Below are 12,866 nucleotides of genomic sequence, written 5' to 3'. Positions count from 1 at the left end.
AGACACCATGACCATGGCAACTCTTAGAGTTTCATTGCTGTGAAGAGATACCATGATATTTTATAGAGGACATTATTTAAATGGGGCTAGTTTGCAGTTTCAGAGGTTTAAACCATTGTCATCATGGCAGGAAGCAAGGCTGTGTGTAGGCAGACATGGTACTGGAGGAACTGAGATTTCTACATCTTGATCTAAAGACAGCCAGGAGGAGAGACTTTTCCACACTGGGCAGAGGTTGACCACAAGGAGACCCCAAATAATGACACACTTCCTTCAAAGCTACACCTTCTTTTTTTAAATTGGAAATTCTCTGCATTTACATTTCAGATGTTATTTCTTTCCCACAATTCCATCCCCCCCCCCCCCCCCCCCCCCGCCAATTGCCTCCATAAAGGTATTCCCACCTTCTCCCACCTCAGCACCTAGGCATTCTGCTATGCTGGGAAAATGTGCCTTTGCTGGATCAAAGGCCTCTTCTCCCATTGATGTCAGAAAATGCTATCCTCTGCTGCATATGCACCTGGAGCCATGGGTCTCTCCATGTGTGCTCATTGGTTGGTGTTTTAGTCCCTGGGAGCTGTGGTGGGTTTAGATAGTTGATAGTTTTGTTCTTCCCATGGCGTTCAACTCTTTCAGTCTTTTCTCTAGATCCTTCATTGGGGTCCTCATGTTCAGTCTGATGGTTAGCTGTAAGCATCCTCCTCTGTGTTAGTATGGCTCTGATACTTCTAATACTGCCACATTCTATGGGTCAAACTGTGGATTGTGGTCTTTATGCAAGTGAAAGAAAGCACAAACAAGGCCTGTGATTGGATGGGAAGAAAGGATAGACCAGAACAGAACTTTGGAAGGGGAGAAGAGAGAGGCAAGATAGAGGTTGAAGGCAATCCATCTCCGAGTGGCTCTGCATAGCCACAGGTAGTTATAAATATCTTACAAGGGATAGACTAATATAGGACAGTTTGTCTTATATAGGTTGGCTGGTTATATTGAAAGACCAGGATAAAGCCTGACCCCCTAACAGGTAAAGTAGAAGACTCCTAGCAGGTAGAATAGAGCCCAAAATGTAGGCTAGCCAGTTCTGCAATACTATCCTTCTATTCTAGGAACTGGCTGACCATAAAAGAATTTATGGCCCTAAGGTCAGAGTGACTCTGTTTCAGAAACTGACTGACCATAAAAACATAAAAGTTAAATAACACATTATAAACAATCTTGAAAAACCGGATGTACCCCTCCCTCACGATTCTTCACTGGTAATTTTCACCTTACAGGCATTCTTGAGAAACCAGGTATTTCCCTTATGATTCTTCACTGGTATTTTTGGTGTTCTCCAATGACATACTCCCCCTTCCCTGGGTTGTGGTTTGTTTTCCTTAAAAACCCCTTCTCTCAGCCACTTGGGGTCAGACTCCTTTACCCCTGTGTGGGATATGAGTCTCGACCCCAGTGCACTGGTCCATTAAAAAACCCCATGTAATTGCAGCAAGGACAGTTTACTGTGAGTTCTTGGGGGGGGGGTTGTGTTATTCCAAGACTTGACTGAGGGTCTCCCCTCTGTGGGGATCTTTCAATATCATCAATTGACTCTGATTTATTGTGTGGATGTTTTGTGGATTGTAAATTTACTGAGATAATCTGAGATAAAAACATTGCTAAATTACAAGTTTCTGAAATTTTGAATTTGTCAGACTGATGAGAGTGTAACCTGAGTTTGTAGCTGGCCTTCTGCTGGAAAGGGCAGCAAAGTCTTGCTGTTAGCAGAGGGAGCGTTTGCTGGTATCAGAGAGCCAGGAACGTGGCCACCGCTTAGATATACCCTGCTGATGCCATATAGCTCTAACGATGCCAGCTAATAGTGAGGGTTTCTCCTCCTTTTAATATTTACTGCAACATCAAACATATTCAAACCACCACACCAACATTGTGCAGTTCTAAAGGTTACAATTTGGGGTGCATCTTTTTGTAGGATACAAGTCATTGTAGTTTAGTTCCCATTGCTGTGATTAAATTATCCAGACAAAAGTAACATTGAGGAGAAGAGGTTTATTTTAGCTCATAGTCTTAGATTATTGCAGAGAAGCCAAGGAATCAAGAACTTGAAGCAGCTAGTCATATTCCTTCATAGTTAAGAGCACAGCGAGTAAATGAGAATGCATGCATGCACGCTTATCTTAGTGCTCAGTCAGCTTTCTCTACACTTAAATAATCTAGGGACCAGACTCAGGGAAGGTGCTCCCCACATTCAGGGTAGGTCTTTTTACCTTAATTAATATAGTTAAGAAAATGTCTCACAGGCGTGCTCGTGGATCTACCTGATTTAGACAGTCCTTCATAAACACTCTCTTCTGATGAGATTCTAGGTTGTGGCAAGTTGACCACTATGCCAACCACCATACCATTCATTCCATTGTAGTGGCAAACATATTTGGAAAATAAACAAAGAATATAGGAATATGCAGGAGATGGATAACATATGTGTCCCATTCCTTTTCTGAGACTGTGACAGAGCCAATTGCCCACCTTAAAAAGGGACTAGAATAGGTTAGCTAAGAATCTCAAGGCCTATCCTGCTTGATTCTTATTGTCAACAGACATATCCAAGAGTCACTTGGAAAGATGGAATCTTAGTTGAAGAATTGCTTGGACCAGATTGGACTCTGATCATATCCGTGGTCATTGCCTTGTTTGCTAATTGTTATAGGAGGGTCTCATCCACTGTGGGCAGCACTAAATCTAGACAGGTGGACTGAAAGCTAGATATGCATGAACCAACCAGTGAACTAACCAGTAAGCAGTGTTCTTCCATGGTTTTGGCTCTAGTTCTTACCCAAGTTCTTGCCTGACTTCCCTCAGTGATGGATTGAGACCCAGAAGTATAAGCCAAGAGAAACCTTTCTTTTTTCAAGTTGCTTTTGATCAGGGTCTTTATCAAATTAGAACACGGCCTATTTTGTAAACTTGAGAAAAAGCAGAACAAATGTGGGGTGATGTGAACTGTCATCTTAGGATAGGACCATTTAGGAAGTATGGAGGCTCAAAATGGTTACCAGGTAAGACACAGGTAACAGGATTTGAAGCAGACTAGACCTATGGCCTCTGCTCCTTTAGCAAATCTAGAAGCCAGGGTGTCAATCTATTTTCAAGATACTTTTATCTACACTTGTAGTTAATAACATGTGTACAAGACTGAAAGAAAAGTCAAGTGCAGACATCATCTCAGAAATGCCAAAAATACCAAGAGAGATTTTATAGTGTCAATTGATGTTACCACCAAGTTGATGGGAACTAAGAACTATTATCATGTTTGCTATTGACATTAGCAAATCTCCCATCCAGCAGGAACCTGGGAAGGTTTACTCTTAGAAGTCTAGGAAAGCTTGAAGATCTGTCTCCGTTAAGCGTGGAGAAACCTGTATGAATATTGCTCACTTGAAGCCTGAAGCTACAGATTACCTCATTTAGAAAACAGCCTCTAGGAACTGTCCTGAGATATGATCACAGCCCAAATGTCAGGAGCTCTGGAAGACATTAATGTGCAGGAGGATTTGAGGGCATGATTAGGGGAGGAAACAGGAATGTCAAAGGAAAACAGAAAATAAAAACTGTTTGGTCTAACAGAGGCTCATATGTATTTCTACAGACCAGTGTGCTAATGAATTGGTGTGGGACATGAGGAGGAAATACTCCAGGTTACTGTGCACCTTGGGCTGACAGTCAATAAAAGGAATCACTAGGAACTTATGGCTCACTAGCAAGCTTTGTTACTGTGGGATGCTTCTCAAGGCCATGGTGAGGAGAAAGTGGCCATGGGAAAACCTTCTGCCGTAGGCATGAGCACCCACAGTGGGCATGCAGTTCTTGACTTGGGCTATTGTGCTCTGCCCCATTTTTATGTTTTAGCATCCTCTCTTCTGAAGGATCCGTTCCTCTATCCCTTCTGTGAGCTGTGACACTTAAGCTTCTGGTTTTATTCCCTACTGCCTTTTTTTAGCAAAGAAGTCATTGGCTCATTCAATTGAAAAAAAAAAAAAAAAAGAAAAAGAAAATACCAGCACATCATTCTTATTTTTGCCCTGCTGTCACTTTATAGGAGACATGAGCAAAAGGTCAGTGCGTCCTAAGAGAGGTTGTTGATGGGGTTCAGAAAAATGTTTTCCCCGGGGACTTGAGAAATTGGCTTGGTTGAATGTCAGTGACCTCTGTTCATAGAGGAGAGGAGTTCAGGTGGTGGCATGCACCCATGGGAAGTTGTTCAAGCCAGATGGGCTTCCAACAGATAGTGTCTGCTCTACTCCTAAGGTAGTTAGTTGTATTTAGGAATTACTTGTTAGGGAGTAGAGAGTGAAGAGACATTTATAAGGTCAGAGTAAAAGTTCTGGGGAATAAATGATGCCTAGGATCCACATAGAGGATAGGAGGCAGCCAACAGGGCTTTCCTGGGTAACTCTGAGTCATCGCATGTCTCCGTTTTACTCTAGAAGACAGGAGGCTGAACCTGATTAGAAAGGGAGAATAGAGAGTAGAGCAGAAGGGTAACTGTAACCAGGGTACTGTAACCAGGGGCGTTTGGAGATACATTCTCTTGAAGTTACCTCTGGTATTTTTCACAGGCTTTGAAAGTGATGCCTGGAAAGCCCATCTTCAGTATGTAGGTCATTGCTGTAGTACCATATGTATGTACTACAGATGTTTTCTCTACTTGATATTGAGCTACCCCAGGACAAGAATGAGTTCCCAGGCCCAAACAGTTATAGACACAAATATGTAGCTTAAAATTATTGATGGTGTGACAAAAGAAAAGACAGGTCAATGGACAGCAAGTTTGAGTTCCACAGTAGGTCTCCATTCATGGTTAGAAGCTACTTCAGCTGTCAAGGGACAGACAGTATAGGTAAGTTGAAGGAGAAAGAAAAATGTCCATACCAAGATGTCATGTAAAGGGAGTATGGTAGACCTGTGTTTTCAGGCTGAACAGCTGGCCTGGTACTCTATTCTGGCTCTTGTTGTACTATCGACCAGAGGAGAATTTATGAAATGAACAGAAGATAGAACAGTGATAACCCAATTCTACTCATTTTGTGTGTGAAATGGACAGAAGATACAACAGTAACAACCCAGTTTTACCCATTTTGTGTCTGAAATAACTATGCCATAAAAGGATACCTGCCAAGCTACCAATTTTACCTCTGCCTGTAGAGAGGAGGGAGATGCTGTCATAAGGGATGGAGTAGTCCTGGATCACTGTGTAGTAGGAGATTCTATAGACTATAATGGGAACTTTTCCAAGAAGGCCTTTCCTAAAAGACAGAACTAAAACAAATAGACTATGAAAAACTTTGATGGGTTTAATTGCAGTTCTAGAATTTCACTTGAGTCTGTACCTAAAATGATTCAGAAAGCTCCATTGACCAACATGAGCCAGTTATATTTATGCTTAGGGGAAAGGAAGTGATATACAAAAATAGGAAATAGGGGAAAGCCAATCCAGTTGCTTAGAGTTGAGTCTGTCTTATGTGAATATGAACAGCTGGTGATTGCAATTAGATTGCAATTACTTTGGCTATTTTTTTTTCAAGAGTAAAGTACACTCTCTATAAAAACACAAATTGGAGTACAGTCCACTACATACATAAATGCCTTTAGGCCAAGCTATGTAGAAGGTGGCTTTAGGAAAAAATTAACTTTGGGGAAAAATAGTAAGAAATTAACTGCATGTTAAGCCAAAGAACTATTTAGTTTACTTTGGTACCACCAAATACAAAACCAGGACTAACTGTGTGTGTTTCTGAGACCCACAGCAGGTGGCTAGAGATACTCAATGTGTCCAGGATAGCATTTAAACAAAACCCTATGTTCTCCACACAATTCATTTTTCATTTTATAATTCATCATACTATCATGTTTCTAATATGGATGTAAGAGTTATTTGAATCTTAATTGTTTACAAATAAACATGGCTCTCAGTTAAAATTTTTCCTTGCTTTTTTCCCTTTTGTTTGCTTGTCTGAGAAATTTCTTTTGGCACAGGATAGATTGTATGTTTTATTTTACTTGTCATTTGTAGTAAGAGCCCTCCTGTTCATCTCTGCTGCATTAAGTCCGGGTTCCTTTAGAGGGACCAGCCTGATAGCCTCTTGTACTGCCTTCCTGTTGAATGCCAATTCATCTTCCTCTTGTCACTATATTTGTTTAACCTTGAGTCATATTTAGCAATGTAGAGATGCTAAATGCATAAATCATATCCAAAGTCACAGATAAATAGCTCTTTATGTGAGGGGTGAAATCGACAGTCCCTTGACTTAATGCCTTTAATGTAGAAAAATAGTGGGTAAGTTAAACAATGCGACCATTTTATTAAGCAAATGGTAACAGTAAAATTAGACTTAATGTTCATAATAGCCTTTCCAGTGTGCTGAAAAGGAGAGGTTTGGGCATTTCCCAAGTCCTTGACATATCTCGAATTTGGGCTCTTTCTTTGTTAGTCATTTAGTGTGTCTATTTATATAAATCTTTATTTTTACTTTTCAATCTGACAGCCAGCACCACCAAAGAGTATTTTCTTCAGGACACCAGCTGGTTCCTTTTCTCCTAAATGGGCACAGTGTTCCAGAAGGCGAGGCATCTAGCATGGACGTGTGCCCTCTTTCTTTGTGAGGACTGTCTAAAATTGAAAATAACTTTTTTTTTCAAGTAGCAATTTGTCATAGCAGGGGCTATGGCACACCAACACTTACTGAGGATTGGGAATAGGGAAAAAGTGTGAGGTATTATTTTCTGAAGAGACCAGAAGATGGGAAAATGTTCAGAGATTTGCTGTACTCTTTTTGTCATTTTCAAAGGGAAAAGGCAATCTTATTAAGTGGTTAAATGACTACAGTGCTGTAATGTTTGTGTCCAGTGTGTGCCCCATAGTACCTTCATGTGACTTTGCAGCCAATACTTTTCAGCTTCATAGAGCTACTTTAAGGGTAGTGTTGTCTCTTTAGGAGCAGACCTGTGTTGACAATATTCTATGTGGACTTATTGAACAAGAGAATGAATATAATTAATATGTAGCCCAAAGACAAAATGACCCTTCCATAATCTAAGCAGAAACAATCTTATTCAGTTCATGCAGAAACTGTACATACCATAGTGGGGTAGCCAAAAAGGAAAGGACTCTTCCTGATGCTTTAGACACAAAACCAGCCTTTTAGGGTGGACATTGCAGGTAACTTTAGTTCATGGAGGTAAAAATCCACAATTCACGGAGGTTATCACCTTCTTTGAGGAAATCCTAGAATGAGCGTCTTATCTCTTCAAACAAAGAATTATGTTTCCTGCGAATGGTGGTGAAAACCCTCAAGTTTAGACTTGGAGAATTCAGATGCTTCTGTCTGCTCCTATAAGTGGATATTTCCTCATGGTCTTTATATGAAAGAGGTTTTTAATAGTAGCATGTTGCAGTAAATATTAAAATAGGTAGATAAACTTTTATCCTGCACTAGTGCTGACTCTTGTAGGGCCGCATGGCACTGGGGGTGGGTATATGTATCTTAGTGGCTCCACACTACCTCTCAGTACTCAAAGACACCGGCTTCTTTTGACCAAGGTGTGGTCAGTTCACTCCACCTGCCCTAGCTGCTTCTGTCCCGGATGGTCCACAACTGCCCCAGAATGTTGCTTTCATGCACTGTCCTCCACCACTTGGTAAAAACATGACTCCACAATCAATAACTTATCAAATAGATTTATATGTTAAATTCTCAATTCAGAAACCCTCTATACAATAACCTTACAGCCAATTGACAAAGATATAAACTGCCCACCTAGATAAATCGACCCATCGAAACTCTTAGAAATAATTATAACAACTTTATAAGTAGAGAGTTGCACCGGGAAATACATTCCTGTCTGCTTCCATGTTGCCTCCTCCTCCCTCTCCTTTCTTCTCCTCTTCCACTTTGTCCCTGCCCCACTCTCTACTGTCCAATCATGTATTACCTTGACATCAACCTACAGTTGCCTTCTCTCAATGAAGTTATTAATTTACTTCCTATAGGGGTAGCAGTGTTGTCAGTGGGTATGAGGACAGGAGGGGTTCAAGATGAAGTAGCAAAATTGCAGTGAAGAAAGCATATTCAGAACTGCTTGAATGGCATGATTGAGATCAAGTATTCATTGCAAGGAGGTAATACCCTGGGAGTTTCCAAGGCTGCTTTTCTGAACCCTTTTGTGTCCTTTAAGAACATTATGAGGAACTATAGTCAAGATTAAAGAAACTTATTAGGGAAGTAAGTTTCTTTAAGTAAGTGGTTTTCAGCTCAACATTGTTATAAATCCTCACCCTGTTATGACCTACAACCAGAGTGAACAGGTATTGATTTGGAAATGCACATCTGGTTTACATATGAGATTTGTGTATATGTATATGTGTTTAATATATGTTTATATAATTATGTATATTTGTTCAAATATCTGTATCCAAATGTATATACTATAGGTATGTGTCTATATACATAAATGCACCGAGTATATATAAATGTATATCTCTTTATATAAGTGTGTGTATTAATGCATATATCTGTATATATATATGAAAGTAGTGTGTGTGTGTGTGTGTGTGTGTGTGTGTGTGTGTGTGTGTGTGTGTGTATGTGTGTATGTTTGAAGGGTATGCTATGGATCACCTTGGAAAATTGATCTTATTTTCTGAAACTATCAACCTAGATTCACATGTTAGACCATCTCAGCCAGAATCAATATTTCTTGGAAATACCTGGGAAGGAGCAACTTTCCAACTTTAACTGAGGTTTGTGTCTGAGCTGTGACCAGGTTGCATGAATATTTATATGTGAGAGAAGAGGATTAAAAAATATAGATGATTTTGGGTCTAGATGTAAACTGTGATGACTTGAAATTGACGAGCTTTCTGTGGGCCCAAGTCCCTGGCAGATGAGTGTATTTAGGGAAATATTTGGGGACATAATATCGGTTTCTTAGTTTATTTTTTTCCTCCTCTTATTTTGTTTTTCCCACTACTGTCTGTAATTCAATCATATCCTTGGACCCAGCGTATTGCCTAAGGGGATAGAAGAACAAGTGTTTCAAAAGTCTAAACCTTAGGGAAATGCAGAGGAAGTGAGGCGAAGACAATGTTATGAGAAAGCACTTTGAGTTAGCCTTTGCTGCATGACAAACTTCTCCAGGGTTTTCTGGCCAACACAAACATTTACTCTTGCCTGGACTCTGGGGATCGGAATCAGACTAGATGACTGCGGCTACACATTCTGGGTTGGAAGGCAATGTATAGAGGGCTGTATGGCTGTCCATGTCTTGGGATGGGCTGGTAGATGGGCATGATGAGGATGTCCTTGAATCTCCATCATTGTGCATTCTGGCCTTGATTTCTTCACACTTTAGCCTGTCAATCACCTGTATCCTCAGGCCTGTTCTAGATCTGCCACAGCATCCCTCCCATTGACCAAAGGAAGATGCAATAGCATCCTGGATTTAAGGAGTGGAAAGACAGCTTCTATTCTGATAGGAGAAGTCAATAAGTTACCTCATAAGAAGGACACTCCTGGGAAGGGAAGGAGGATTACAGTCTGCTACATATATCATGAAAGACTCAGGTGCCTTGAAATTGAGAGCTGGATGAAACCCTTGTCTGCTGCTGGTAACAGGAAAAATAAATATATGTGTTCCCTTTCTCATTTGGGGGGAAGGTGAGAGGGCAGATGATAAGGGATGGTAACAGTTCGTGAAACAATGCTTTTGGAAAAGAGTTGTGAAAAATGTGCAGAATCTCACTTACTTGGAATCAAAGACAGAAAGACACCCACAGGGCCCAGATGCTCTTAAAAGAAAGGGTGATGAAATTTTCAGGGAGACAAATGGGACACAGTGACCATAACAGAGCTCTTCTCTTCCAGCTAGCCATGGCCAGTTTTAGATAGTCTGAACTGCTGAAGCTGAAACAGGACATTGTGACCAGTCACAGATGCCATCAAGAAAGGCCCTGAGGGGTTGGGGAAATGGTTCAGTGGGCAAACATTTGTTATGCAAGCATGGGGACTTTATTTTAATTCCAGGATCTTACATAAAATGCCAGCTGTTGTGGCGAGTGATTGGAGCCTCAGTACTGTTGAGGTAGAGCAGGTAAATCTCTGGGGCATACTGGTCATTTATCTTGACCTAAGCTGTGAGCCCCAGGTCCCAGTGAGAGAGCTGAGCTTGAACTGTGAACTCCACATGCACATACACATATTCTTGCATGAACTTATACACTCACAGTCTGAACATGCACTGCTTCCCCACAATGTAAATGTTGAAGGAATTGGCTTCTAGAGACTGAGATCTACGCCCTTGTCTTCCTAATATATCAGCACAAGAAAGCCATGACTATAGCAAAGAAATATCCAAAGGTTGGGCCATTGAGGAGAAAAGACATTCTGAGATTATATTTTTGCCTGAGTAAGGCTTGAAAAAGGTAGCTGAGATTCAGTCTGTGAGAGGTAAAAGAACACACATATAAATTCCCAAGAGGTTTTTTTTTATTTTTTAATCAAATATCATTATTTTCCTTAAGGTATTATGAAGGGGAAATATATAGAAAATATCTTCTGTGGGGCTTTGGGCAGTTGCAGTGGACAGCTCTATAGGACGGTTTCCATGGCTTCAAGCTTCAGGTCTGACCATTCTACAAATCATTGTTGTGACTCCACAGGAGGCAGTTCTTCCTATCTTAGAAAGAGCCAGTGCTCAGAATGGGGCACTGTTGCTCTAGCCCTGGAAGGAAATCTTTGAAGCATAGCTAGAGCTGACAGTGGCCATGGAAAAGGAGTCACGAGTGCCAAGTGGGACTGGAGAAGTCTGTGAGAGTCTCAGAAGTGCCACGCTAGAAGTGATTTGTATTCAAGATGAGCTAGGCTCCTGATACCAAGGCTGTGCATTTGCAGAATGTGGAAACGCCACTGGGAATGGTGGGGATTTCTAGTTATTTTTCATTATGAAGGTGCCAAAATGTTTGTGCTTAAGTTAAATCTGAAGGCACCTTTGCTGGAGATGGGAAGAAATAAAGCAGTACATCAGACAGACACTGATTGGCTACACCCGAAAAGGTGAAGGGCAGGCTACACTCAGAGAAATGCAACTCATGGAGCTCAGATAATTTAGATTCCTTCAGTTCTTAGTCTGGTAGGGCAGGGGCTAGGGGGATGAGTTGAAAGACAGAACAGTTACTGTGCTAAACACAAGCTGGTTATCTTTGGGGAAGTGTCAAGATTTGTTGCCCAATAAAGGTCCCAAATAGAACCCCACAAGGACGGAAGGAGCCAGGTCTTTGGTCAAGGGGCTGACCGAGGAAAAGATCAAAAAGGCATTCTTCCAGGAAAGAGTAAACCGTCCTGGAGGAAGAGTTTGCAGACACAATGGAATGGAAACCAGTTCCAAGTTCTAATTGGCAGCTGAATTTCTTTATCTTTCACATCTTCTTGTCTTACCTCCATTTTCATTATGGGTAAAATAGAGGCAAATAAAGGTGCAAACAAATTATGAAGGTGCCAACCCGAATGTGCTTATGTTAAATCTAAAGGAACTGTTGCTGGAAATGGGGAGAAATAAAGCAATACAGCATTCATTCTCGGTGATGAGGTGAAGGGTATGGAAGGTTGCTCTTCTTACAGAGATGCTTCAGAGAAGGCAGGAGCAGAGAGGGGAGTGTGCTTAATTGGTGTGTGTGTCCTGGCCTCTTCCACGTATAGTGTTTCCTGGCGTCTGTCAGCAGGGGAATGAAGTATTTGTCTCGACATGGAAGGGGTGCCCAAAACTCAGTCTTCAAGGTAATTATTATTTTAGTGGGAGTTGTTAACAGGAAAAATCAGTACAAAAAGCAGCAGGGTAAGTCAATTCCCCAAGTTTTAAGTAAAGGTGGGATCATGAAAAGTACCCGCTGAGCTGTGTTGGAGCCTGAGGCAGAAAAAATCCAGTAACACTGACTTCTCTTTATTTAAAATTTTGTTATTGTATTCACAGGGGCTTTTTGTATGATAGTACATGCACCATTATTTATTTTAGTCGCTGAGCTTGGGCGTCTGTTTAAATAGTAAGCCCTCATTTGTTTTCCATTGTGTGTGTGTGTTTTTTTAACCACTCTCAAGTCCACTTTTGCAGCTCTTACTGTAAGCTATATTTTTATATCTGAAAATACCTAAGTCAAGAAAGAATATGTATTTGTTTTGTCTGGACATTATACCAAATTGTCACAAACTTGGGGGTTAAAAATAGCTCATATTTATCTTGTCTACAAAAAAAATGCAGGGATGGGAGATGGAGTAGAGACTGAGGGATTAGCCAACCAGTAAGCCACCCAACTTGAGACTTATCCTATGGACAAACACCAGTCCCTGACACTATTAATGCTACTCTGCTATGCTTGCAGACAGAAGTGTAGCATGACTGTCCTCTGAGAGGCTCCACCCAGCAGCTGATTCCGATAGATTCAGACATCCCCAATCAAACAGTGGATGGAGCTTGGGAACTCTTATGGAAGATTGCTACCCTGGAGGGAATAGGAAATCCACAGGTAGACCAAAAGAGTTAACTAGCCCGGACCCTTGGGGCTCTCAGGAACTGAACTATCAACCAAAGAACATACACAACTGGACCAAGAGCTCCTCACACATGAACAGCTTGGTCATCATGTGGGTCCTGAACAACTGGAATATCCCCAAAGCTGTTACCTGTACATGGGAAATGTTCTGCTAGCTGAGATGCCTTGTGTGGCCTCCCTGGGAAAGGAGGCACCTAGCCTCCAGAAACTTGATGGCCAGGGTGGAGGCACACCTGGGGGCCATGTACTCAGGAGAAGGGAAGGGTGCAGG

Source organism: Micromys minutus (genome assembly GCF_963924665.1).
Source record: "Micromys minutus genome assembly, chromosome: 7".
In the NCBI taxonomy this organism is placed as follows: domain Eukaryota; kingdom Metazoa; phylum Chordata; class Mammalia; order Rodentia; family Muridae; genus Micromys; species Micromys minutus.
The sequence above is the reverse complement of the archived record's forward strand: the minus strand, read 5'-3'. Positions refer to the sequence as shown.